Here is a 12,208-nt window from a genome sequence, read left to right as displayed (position 1 = left end):
CACTTTAGCAGTACTTTTTTTGCTTTTCAAATTGCCGGCCGTTAATTGCACTGAGTTGGGGGGGAAAGTTGCTCTTCAGTGGACTTCACCTACCAACTGCATTGCTTCGCTTCCATATCCGTATGTGCAAATGTTAGGATCTCTGGAGGTACAGTGAAACAGGCAGAATAAGGTGACAGGGGCTTTCTTTCATCTTTCCTCTTATCCTTTTCCCAACATTGGGAGTTACAGTCCATTTGTGAAATCTTTTGGTATACTCATTGTATAGGCCTATCAAGATAAAGTTTTGTTATGAAACCTTAAAAAGAACATGAAAGGGACCCATGTGAAATAACACTTGAACTAGCTAAGAAGAAATGAAAATGTTTGCTTTTAGAGAAATAGCTTATGGTAATCCTTAGAGGAGGTGGGATGTTAATTTTAGAACAATTTGCACATGGAACCTAGCCTTTTTTAGAATCCTGAGGTGAAGTGTTATTTTTGTTCATTTCTCTTTATACGTTAAAAGTTTGACAAATATCTCATGGCTTTTTCTTCAGATATTGATTGCCCTGGAATGAGAGTAGGAAATTATGATTTAGTTTAGTGCTCCAAGAAATGGAGGCTTCATGGTATCTTGAAATTCAGTGATTGTTTCCTCCACACAATTATCCTCGCATTTGTTCAAAACAAAAGGGTCTTGATGAAATTACATTTCAAAAGACCCTTAAAAGTATATACCTTTGAGACATCTAAGGTGCAAAGAGCACAGAATGCAGCCACAACAAGGCTTTTGGGTTAGATAAGGTCATTTCACTCGAGGATGTTTCTTCAAGTATAAAAATGAACAGTACAACAGGTGATTATTTCTAAGGTCGCTCTAAAAAAAAAAAAATCTTGATTCCTCCAAGATAAAATCTTGAATTAATCTGGGACGACATAATTCAGAGAGATGGGTCCTTTACAAGCAAGAGAAAGTATCCCCTATCAGAGCTTCCCAGTAAATCAGACTTGGGAAATACCCCCGCGAAGCTCCTGAGCCTGTCCATCTCCTTGCAAATCTCAAGATCGCCCAGTTTTGATTATGAAAGTCTCCGAAAATGTTTATACAGTCGAGTGTTTCCTGTTTCCGCAGTTAATTTTTTAAAACGTTTTTCTTCTTTTGGTTCTTGAAACGGATTTCCTTTATTTGCACCAGTTTCTTTTTCTGAGTGTGCAATTTCTAGAGGTCTCACATGAAGACTTCACTGTCAACTTTTGTCTTCATCAAGTCGATGACATCAAAAGTCATCCATCACTGGAAAGATTACTCTTAAGATCCCTCTGAGTTTTCTGAAGAAGTCCAGGTGAATGTGGAAAACTCACCCCGAAGTCTCACTTAACTTTCTAAATGAGTAGTAAGTACTCAATTAAACTTCTAATGGATGAGTTCTATTACTCCCGCTCTTCTGATTCTTGTCTTAAAATATCCCTTCCAGGGGGTATTAGAAGGAACTTCCCCAAAGTAGCAAGTGATATTCCCCCCGAGTCACCTACATTTCATTAAAAAATAAAAATAAAAAGTTACTCCTTGCCTTGATCGTAAACTTCAAACTTCACAGTGACCATGATTTCAAGTTCGGGGCCGATTCGGCGCCCTCCAACTCTATCCTTTTAAGTTAGCTGGAACCCAACAGACCCTTAGAAGGCTGCGGACCAGGGTACTTGGGAACCGCCCCAAACATTGGGATGGAAGGAATGAGAACGTTACAGAGATGGATAAAGAGGTTACTGGAGATAGCGAAGTCTGTCCAGTCTTAGGCTTCCTATGTGCCCCCAAGAGTGGAAGACATTCAAAGTCCAAGACAGGAGCGCACTGCGCGGCTTGCAAGATAAGGCGGGGGCGAGGGTGACTGGGGTCGAAAGACCCACGGCTTAAAAAAAAAAAAAAAAAAGAAAAGAAAGAAAAAGAAAGAAAGGCTTTTTATGTTTCTTAAGTTCGGGTGCCGGGTGGAAAGGGCACACACAGGACGCCCGCCCGGAGAAAATGACCTTCCTTCCTTTCCCAGCAGCGCTGCCTTGCCGGTTAGGGAGCCTTTACCGAAAGGAAGGGTGAAGGAGGAAACGGCCCTTCTCTCCGTTCACATTTTTAAACTAGCAGCTCTCGGAAGACTCCAAAGAGCTACAGCCCAGACCTCCGCTCCTGCCGGCGCCGCGGGGTTCGGCCGGGCCCTGCGCGCGAGTCCAGGCCGCGGGGCACCGGGAGGCCATTTTGCGCGTGCGCCGCTCGCCTCGCGCCGCCCTCGGCTCGGCGGACTCGGATCCCGCCAAATTTGAAAGCGCGATTCCCAGGCCCTGCCGGGCTGGGAGGCGGGGAAACGACGTCTTTTCTACAAGGCCGGACCCCGCGGCGAGCAGCGGCGACTGCCGAGTGCGCGTGGCCTCAGAGGGCAGCCCCCTTCCTGCCTAAAGCTTCTCCACCCGGCGGGACATAAGCTGGGCCGCTCGGCTGCCGAGGCGCTGCAACTGGCCCTGGGCCGCGAGCTCAGTGCGGGCAGAAAAGTATACCACGTCCGGGGAGGCGGCGGTTTGGCCTGCAAAGCCCCCAGCTGCGCATCCTCGCGGAGCCATTCCAGACCATCTCCTGGCTTTGCCCTTCTCCCTCCTGCTGCTTTACATCCTATACCCTTTCTCCTCTATCCTTCAATAAAGCTGTGTCCTTGGAGTTTGGGGTTTTGTTGGAAAGCCTGCAAGCCAAATTACTGATAAACTATAAAACTGCCATCTTGAGGGTTCCTAAGGCTGAGCTTTGCGGACTGGAAAGGCCGATAGGAGAGGGTCTTCCAGTTGAACTTGTTTAAAGGGTGGAACTGGCCCTAATCCCCTAGGAAGGAAACGACCAGGTGAGCGTGCCGAGGAGGCTGCGCGGCAGGAATCTCGGGACCTGGACGAAGGACCATACTTTGGGACTCAAAAGCGACGCCTGGGTCTCCGGGCTGAGCGAACCTTGAAGGCCGGGCATTCTTAATACCCTGGCGCCCTCGAGGCCCTGGCGGGGCAGAAGACAGGGCGGTGGGAGGTTGGGATGTTGCCTCTGAAAGGCGAGGATGCAGCGGTTTCCTGCAGAGCCGGTGCCTGATTGATCCCCGCCGCAGAAACGCTTCTCAGACCCGGGAGTTCCACGTGCCCCTAAAAAACCCTGAGAGGAACGGACTGCTTGGGGAGGAGGGGGTCGGGAGAACTGCAGAGAAGTGAAAGCGGCCCAAAATGGGCGACGCCCGGAGAGCCCTCTTGATCTGCGCGGCAGAATGCAGGAGCCGCCATTTGGTGGCGGATTTCGGTATTTCAGTAGCACGATGTGCTGAACGTCACAACTGGCTTGTCTACGTGGCATGGTCTTTTCTGAACCGCGGTTTTTAAAAATGCAAATTTCTCTCTAGCTTCTCCCTCCCCGGGGGCACGGACCCCTCTCCCACTCCGGGTAGAGGGCGCCTCGGCTCGGCTCCACCTCGACTTCGGGCGGAGACCGTTCCTCACTGCTGCACCGAGTTCCACCCGCGCACAAGGGCTAGTGTGATGCGGAAAAGAGCCCAGCTCAGGACTAACGGGTGTTTTCTTCCCTGTTTTTCCGAGATTCCAAGCCCGCAGCCTTCCTCTCCCCTGTGGAGAATCTCATTTCCTTGGGGGGTGGTGACGGGCATTGTTTTTTGTTTTTTCGGGGCCGCGTCCCAGCCCTGGCCTCCCGCCTCACACCTCCCGAAAGCAAGGAAGGCAAAGGCGGGCCAGGCCTGGCGGGAAGGAACCCATCCGACGAGAGGCGGCTCCTCTGGGAGTGTCGGGTTAGCACCCCAGATTCGCGCTTCCAGCTGGGCTGTGAGCCCTCCAGAGACCGGGGGAGCTAGACACTTCTGGGCGTTGCCGGGACGCCGGGCGTCCCATCCTGGGTCACCGAGACTTCGAAGGTTTTCATTAAAAGCTCCCGAAGCGCGAAGTGCCTACTGAGTGGAGAACAAAGGGCTAAGGGGCGGGCGCAAGGCGAGTCGGCGCGCGCGGTTGCCCTTGGCTGGGCCTGGCTCAGAGTCGGCGGCGCGAGCAGGGCCGGCTCTGGGCCCAGAAGGGAGGCGGACGGCGCGCTGCGGAGTCCGCTGCCCCCGCCTCCCCTGCGAACTGAAGGAGTCCAGTCTTCGAGCCAGAGCTGCCATGTTGCATTCGTGGAGGACGCCAGTAATTTGACGCTCCCTGGACAGCGACACCCCCAACCCGAGAGCCCTTGGGGGCCCTACGTGCCCCACAGCCGAGGTTACAGTCCGAAGGGACCGCAGGGCGCGAGCGGGAGCGCGAGCCCCGCGGGCTGCCGAGCCGGCGCAACAGCAGCGCCGCCGCTTCCCCTCGCCACCTTCCTTCCAGGGGCTGCAGGGCTGCGCGCTCGGCAGAGGCTCGGTTGCCAGTAGCAACCACACGACGGCGATTTGCAGCCAGGGTTGTCGCCGCCGGTACAGCGGCCGCCTGGTCCACCTAGGTGTGTGGCATTTAGAAATCTAGGGGTTGCCCTCGTTGACATCTCTCTCCCCCGCTCCGGGTCCTCATCCTCCGGGACCTTCAGCTCCGCTCAAAAGCCTGCTCCCCCGGTTCGGCCCTGCCCCCACCGCAGACAATAGACAAATAGGCTGGGAGCGCACACTGCGGCGTGCGGAGCTGAGCTGGCACCTGAGCCCCCGAGATCCCAGCGCTCGGTTTCGTCCTGGCCCCAGGTGCCCTCGTCCCCAACTTGAGCCGAAACTGTCAATGGCCAGTCCATTAAAATGCTTTCCTCGACATCAGCAGTAAGGATGGCGGTAAAGAAAGAAGTCAAGAAAGACGCCCACTCCCTTTCTAGTAACATCGACACAAAGAGCTTAGGGTTGCGTCTGCTCTTGGTAATGGTGGTTTTCCTCTGGGTTAGAGCCACAGACAAACGCTACAGTCTTCCCTCTTCTTTGTCTACCACGAATATTTTCCATGAAATTCAGTAATATAAACGCTTGTGCAACTCAAACATTACCTCCAGATACTTGTTCATACACAAGCGGATGGAGCACTTTCCCCCGCCTCTTTTCATTTGATGAACTACACCAGTCCTTGGCAGTGTGGTCTGAGCGGTCTGATGCATAAAGAAAATGATTGACATTAACCCTTAGGAATCTTTCTGCCTTTTCTAATGTCTGTGGCTCTAGGGCATTGATTGAATTTTTAACAGAACTCTTATGCTTTAAACAGGTTTTATTGAAGAAAAAACCTTCAAAGTATCCAGCAGTCCGGGAAATGATGACATTGTCAAATTTCGTCACTCCTAACAACTCTCCCGGCTTTAAATGGCCATTAAGTTAGCTGAGTGTTCTTCCTAGATTGAAATTTAATGTAAATCACAGATGTGCTGAAATGTTTCAGTTTAAAGCTCCTTGAGGACAAGCACCTGTCTTATTTATCTTTGTATGCTCCGTGGTCCTTTTAACATAACTCAACAAATATTTGTTGAATTTCTAGAGGATTCCAGAAGTTCAACAACCCTTATGAGAAATAAAACTTACTAATCACTACTATGGAGCTGGAGTATCTTTAATGAACTCAATGAAAAGGTAAACATTTTCCAAGCTAGTGGCACTAATCAGATATCCTCATTCATGCATATTTTTACCTAATTATATTTCAAATGTGGTAGGTTGTACTAAAAAATATCTGACAGCTGCTTCCAGAATCCTAAGAATGATAAGAACTTGTAACTTTGCTCTTTTCCCACCAAAGCTGTCTGGAAATTAGTCAAATATTCATATAATGATATTTTAAAGTGACTTTCATACTTTCAGACAGCACAGGCATGGCGCTGTCTCCACAGTTCAACAGGAACTCTTCAGGGACTACTGGATATTGGATACTGCAAATCTACTAAGAGGATGGACCTTGAAATATACTATTTAATTTAAATAATCTTTAAAACATACTGAAAATAGTGTGTCTTAATCATACCTGATGATAAACTCAAATCAGTATGCCTCCTAAAATGCCACTTAGGCAGGGTGTTGTAAAAGGGGTTCACCTTTAAGTTTCACAAAATGTCAAGTTCATTAAATGAGACAGTTTACTTCAAAGAAAGAAGTTAGCACTACTTGGTTCCTGGAGGCAACATAATGACCTGTAGCTTGCCCAAACACCCCCACCACCACCTGAAAAATAGGAAAGCAAGGCTTTAGTGAAAAGTTCCTTTCTATGGTCTTTCAAGAAAGAAAAGCTCCAACAACTTGCTTTGGAGCAAGTTAAAGAGATTATCTCCCTTTTTCATTACGACTGTGTCTTTCATTGAATTGAAGGATAAGATCAAAGTGCATTCATATTCATGTGAATTATCGCTATTGACTTGAATAATGATGGATTGCATTGTTTTATTTAAACTGAAACCAGAAATGCTGCTGCTTTTGAGTCTACACCCCTAAGGCTGTAGAATTTCTTCTGAGGATTCAAAAGCCAAGCAATTAGGTCTGACAACCACGTCATTTCCATAATGTACTTCCCTACAGAGGACTTTTTATTGGAATTGGTTACATTTCTATAGAATCTTACCACACAATCTTTGACTCCTTTCCAATCACCTGAACAAAACTAAGTTCAATAAACACACATCCAGAATACTTATGTATAAATGGTCCTGGGAGAATAGAGTGCTGCTGAGAGAGCATTTGGCTGTTCATGAATCAGAAAATTAATGCTATCAGTAATTAACTCAGGAGAGAGTATTTTTCCTCTGAACATAATTTATTACAGTTTGTTTTCTAGTGTAACTAAAGAACTTAGAGTAAGTTTGGAAAAATGTGTTTACCAGCTGTTTCTTTCTAAATATGCCTCATGACAATTGTCTTAAAATATTTTCACTTGGGTGTTCTTCACATTGTCCCATCATTTTCCAAGGAGAAGTAGTAGGTTAAGAGATCCAGTGGACCCCACCTACTGTTACCAAGTAATCATTCTGCTCAAATTATTCACCAGTGAAAATTCTTATCACTTTAAAGAACATTTCTAAGGAAATTCATTAGAATAAAGTAATTTTTTACAACAGAATAATATAACCAACCTTGAAAATAGGCTTAAGGAAATGATTTAATGAGCTTCAAAATTCATCTCAGCTCTCTAAAGACAGACCTTAATGCAACCAAGTCTATTATATTATCATGGTCTGCAATGGGTTCTGGGAATATTTTTTCCAAGAAAGATAACTGATGTCTTAATTGGTATCACTCTTAAATGTTTGCCCTACATTTAAAGCATTATGCATAAGCACCACATTAAAACAAAATCAATGTTTTTCTATTCAGTTGTGCTACAAGGAGTCTCTATTTAAATGTCCCCATTTGGTGTCCTTAGTATTGCAAGCCATTCCCTAAGCCAAGAGTTTGTTAATAAGTTTAATTCTCTGGGATTTGACTATAAGTATACAGCAGTTACTTGTATACATCTAACTTTATCTGTAAACTTCCAAGACCTTTACTCTTGAGTTACAATTAAAATAAGCAATTACGTATAATTTTACCAGGGGGAAAAAAAGACACTCCTAGAATAAAAAGCATTTCTTTACAATTCATTTCCTGTCTTACTGATGGGAAAGACATTAGCATTTTCTTCATATAGGTAGTTATTAATCTTTATTCACTTTAAAAAATAAAGATGAGGCAACTTTGGAGTAGGAGAGAAAGTAATTCAGCATTAGCACTATTCAGATATTTACTCTGAAATATCCAAAAATAGGATGACAAGAGTTGTGTTGTATAGCTTACTTAGACTAAGGAGGATGCAAACTGTAGTGCAAGTATCTCCACTTAAAGGATGGAGAGTTGTGCCACTGCGTCTTCCTAATCTAACCTACGTTTTAGCGGAGCTCCCTCTAAAACTCTGAGGGGAAACCGACGGGCAGGGTGGATAGACTATCTGTGCTATCTTTGCGAAAGCAAAAACCTTGAATACTTTCTCTCTGTATTTTTGAAGTATTTCTTAGGAGTCAGCATACGGTCAATTATTTTTCAGAGCAATCAATGAGCAAGAAGTTTTGGCTTAGGACTTGATGTAGCGAAATGACGTCAAAAATAAAAAAAAAAAATCGAGGCTCGCACATGCGCAGTGAGATGCAGTTTTTTTGGTGGTTTTTTTTTTTTTTTTTTTTTTTTTTTTTTTTTTTTTAAGTAAAAGCTTTGGGCTCCTCACACCCCCTCGGGGATCCAGCCTGAGCCTCGGGGTCTAGGTAGCTGGCTGATGTAAGATAGTGTAGGATTCCCACACCCCGCTCCCAGCCAAGAAAGTCTGACTGCGCCGCCTCCCGCGGCCCCCCGCCACCAACTGGGCTTTTAAGTCCCGGGGGGAGGAGACAGCACAGGGGAAGCAGGGCCGACCCGAGCGGCCGCCGCGAGCTTTTCTGGCTGCTCAGCACTGCGGGGCCTTTGCTCCCGGGGTTCCGGTCTCCGCCCGCTCTGGGCTTGCCCCTGCCAGTCGGCCGCACCATTCCCAGGTCCACGAGTCCGTTGCGCCGCGGGGAGGCTTGGGCCGGGACTTCTCGGCGAGAGCCCGCGCCGCCGTGCGGTGCTTGCCGGAGGCCTGGCCGAGGGAAGCAAACCGAAAGGACAGAGGCCTTCTTCATCTTGCAGCCCACCCCCAGCAGACGCTGGCTGCGGGATGCACGACCCCTCCCCTCCTGATCCCCAGGCCTGTGTCCGGCGGGGCTGAGAGCAAGCGGGAGAGTAGGACCTCCCCCCTCGCCAGCGCCCGCCGGCCAGCGGGCCCCCCCCGCCCCAACTCTCCGCCAGGCCCCGCGGGAGGGAGGCCGCCGGCTCCGAGCCTGCGCCGCGCTTCCGCACTCGCGCCCTCGGGCCGCGCGCCCCCGCCTCTGCCTCTGGTCCGCGCTCCCAACCCTGCTATCTCCGCGCCCCCTTTTCGGCCCACCTTTACGACCCCCTGCGGGGGTCTTGCGGGTTTCTAATGGGTAAGATGGCCTGACCCCAGCCCCAGCTGATTCCCGCCCTCCCTTGGCGTTTAGTACTGCGCGGAGACCGCGGAGGTGCCCGTTGGGGTTTGGGAAACTTTGGCCTAAAGAGCCAAGGACACCGCTGGAGCATCACGTTCTTCCCTTCTCCCGGGGCCCCAACACCTCCTCCACGCTGAACGCAGTTGTCTGCCAGCGCCAGCGCCGTCGAGCCGTAGACCCCGCTCCCATTCTGCGCGTCGGCCCAGAACCTTCCGTTTGGGGCTCGCGGAGACGCGGCGCACCCCTGGCGGGACCCGCACCTGAAGGATGCGTGGGCCCTGTCCTCCCGGGTCTCCGCCCGGATGCGGGATTGGTGTGCTTCGGTGTTTTTTTGTTGTTTTCCCCTATGTGACACCTTCCATCTTTTGTCTCTTGTGCCCTGTACTAATAAAAAGATGGGAAAGGGATAGTACCGACTTTGGCTGAGACAAATCCAACAAGGTCAAGATTTTAAAGAGGTGGGCGACTTGGAGGTGTTCAGAGGGAGTAGTTGACAGACTTCTATAGCAGGGCGCCTAGAGAGTATCTGATAGTGCGGGGTTTGAGTACAAATTTAAAGGAAAACTCATGTAAGTCTTTAAAAAGAAAGTATTCCCATAACATTCGCACACACAACACGCACACCAAGCAGCAATAATTTGATTTTTATGCATGTCCCACTGCCCTAGAAAGCGTTATGCTGCATTTCAGAATTCTACATTAGAAGCATCAATTTTTATATCAGTCATTTTGTGCTATATGGTGCCTTTGGAGGTGAAATCATTTGTGTGCGGGATCCCCTAATCAGATTCACTTTGGTAGTGGAAAAGATAAGTTCAGTCTCTGCATCCACTGAATTACTGGAAAAGGAAGCTATTTACAGGCATATTTTTAGAACTTTGGGGCTAGCAAAATCACTGTCATTTTAACATTTTATTGGCCTTAACACAAAGTAAATAAAAACTTTAAATATAAGGAGTTGACTTTAAAAGGCTTGAAAAGCAAAGAATTGGTAACAGGGCACAAACACAACACCAGTATAGAAATGTTAACCTTCACCTCCTAGATGGAAGTGTCCAAGTCTCTTTTGCTCTGCTGACAAACTTGATGGCACAATTGGTTGGTCTGCTGAAACCTAAATGTAAAATCCTGAGACTTTTTCCCCAAAGAGGGGCGGAGCAACATTTAAGATGTCATATGTATGCTTTCATCATTTAACTTTGTTATAGGGTGTGTCATGCCTCTATTTTTAATTCAAGTAAGTATGGAGTTATATTTTAAATTTTAGGTTTGGTATGGACAAAATGATTATTGTATTCTCAGAACTTAAATAATTACTTGCAGGTGCCAAATGAGTGCATAGTTAAATACTACCATTATTTTTTAATTCTTTGGGGGATGAGGGAAGGAGATTTCATATCTGGATAAAACTCAGGTTTTTTTTTTTTTTTTCTTAAAAACAAGCCACCTTTTATTAGTTAAGTGATACTTTAGATATTCTCACCTCTTCCCCTAGGTTATCCTAAATTCCTCTTTGTTCCCAAAGTACTAACAATGCTGAGTACAATTATAACCCCTAAAACAAGGCAGGCTGCAGTATGTGCTTGTTGAATGAATTAAACTTTGTTTAGATGTCTTTCTCCCACTGGATTTTCATGTCCTAGAAGATAGGCACATTCTTTTATTAGCAAAGTGTCTGTCATACATTGATATTTAATGGTTTGGGCTTGAGAGAGGAATCTATATCTATACTTGATTCATCTCAAGAGCAGTTTTTTAAAATGTGGGTATTAATATCTAATTAGCACATATAAAGCTTTAATTTTTAAAATTCATCCAGAAGCTGAAGAAAAAATACATGCCTGTTAAAATTAGTAAAACTTCCTTTAGGCATGTGTAGAATATATTCCCATGGTAATAGTGTTTTCTAGATTCTCAGAGCAGATTTTTAAAAGATACAGAACAGGACTTTTAAATTGGCTTTAGGGTGTTGTCTTTTTGAGTCTCTTTTTCATAAAAAGAGGAATTAAATGCAAAAATTATTTTGAAGTTACCTGTGGTTAGCTTTATACAAAAAGAGGCAAAGCCTTCCACACAAATCTTTCATGGAAACATTTGGCAAGTTATTCAGGTAATATGTTTCATTATCTATTAGATGTATAGTTTAATGTGTCAAGTACATTGTATATCTATTTAAAGTCAGCTGGTAAGAGGAGTAATCTTAAGAGCACCTTTTCTCTTTTTTAAATTAATATATCCTTTTGAACAGTTTTCTTTCTCACTGCTTACCTGCTTAACTGTTAGAAGTGTGTATGTCATCTGGAGGCATCCAATTAGCTTTGTAAAATAAAACAGTATTTTAAATTTATAAGTTGAAAAGTGGATCAGAAAACATAGATTGGCTTTCTTGTCAGTAAAAATAATCTTTCACTTTTGCCATATTTTATATATTTAAATTACTAACAATTCCTTTATGTTTTGTGATAATTCCATGTTACATTTTTCCATTTAATTTTAAAGACTTTAAAAAAGAAAACTAAAATCAAGAGCAAAGGTCTAGTTTCTTCAGTATGTCCATTTTAGATATAAAGTAGTAATTCTATATTGTGTTTTATCTAGAACAGTTTACCCCACAGACACTGTTAATGACAAATACTCAGAATCTATAGTTTAAAATAATTTACACTCCATTTGAACTTTTCAAACTTTGTAGTGTTCCATAAATAGACTATGTTTATAGGTTAAGACTTTTTCACTATTGAGCTCTTATCTCCACACTTTTAAAGTAGAAAATACATACTAAAAACAATTACTAAAAATGGCAGCTGTAGTAGCTTAGGAGTTTGAATTGTTTAAGGACTAAAACCAAATATGGAACCTTTTAGTTTTAAGGGGATTTCTTTTTTCAAAATGCAACAAGGAACTGAAAACAAAATTACAATGAAGGTTTATTTGCAGTTTTAATTATTTGTCCAATCTATTCCCCCCACATCCCTAAATTGGGACACACAAAAGCTCTAATTTTAAAGGACATGCTTCCTTAGGGAAATGTGGTTATCACTGTGAAACTATGCTTCAGAGTTAAGTAAAAGGATTGTGGCTATCATTGGTTTCTAAGCTGCAGAGCAAACACATGCACCTGTTCTGGGGGTAGCAGGGACCCAGCTGAGCATACTTATTCCTCTCTCTGGTTGTTGGTCCATTCCACAACTATTTGGGGCTTCACAAATT

Source organism: Phacochoerus africanus, chromosome 12 (assembly GCF_016906955.1).
Source record: "Phacochoerus africanus isolate WHEZ1 chromosome 12, ROS_Pafr_v1, whole genome shotgun sequence".
In the NCBI taxonomy this organism is placed as follows: domain Eukaryota; kingdom Metazoa; phylum Chordata; class Mammalia; order Artiodactyla; family Suidae; genus Phacochoerus; species Phacochoerus africanus.
This window is presented reverse-complemented; position numbering follows the sequence as displayed.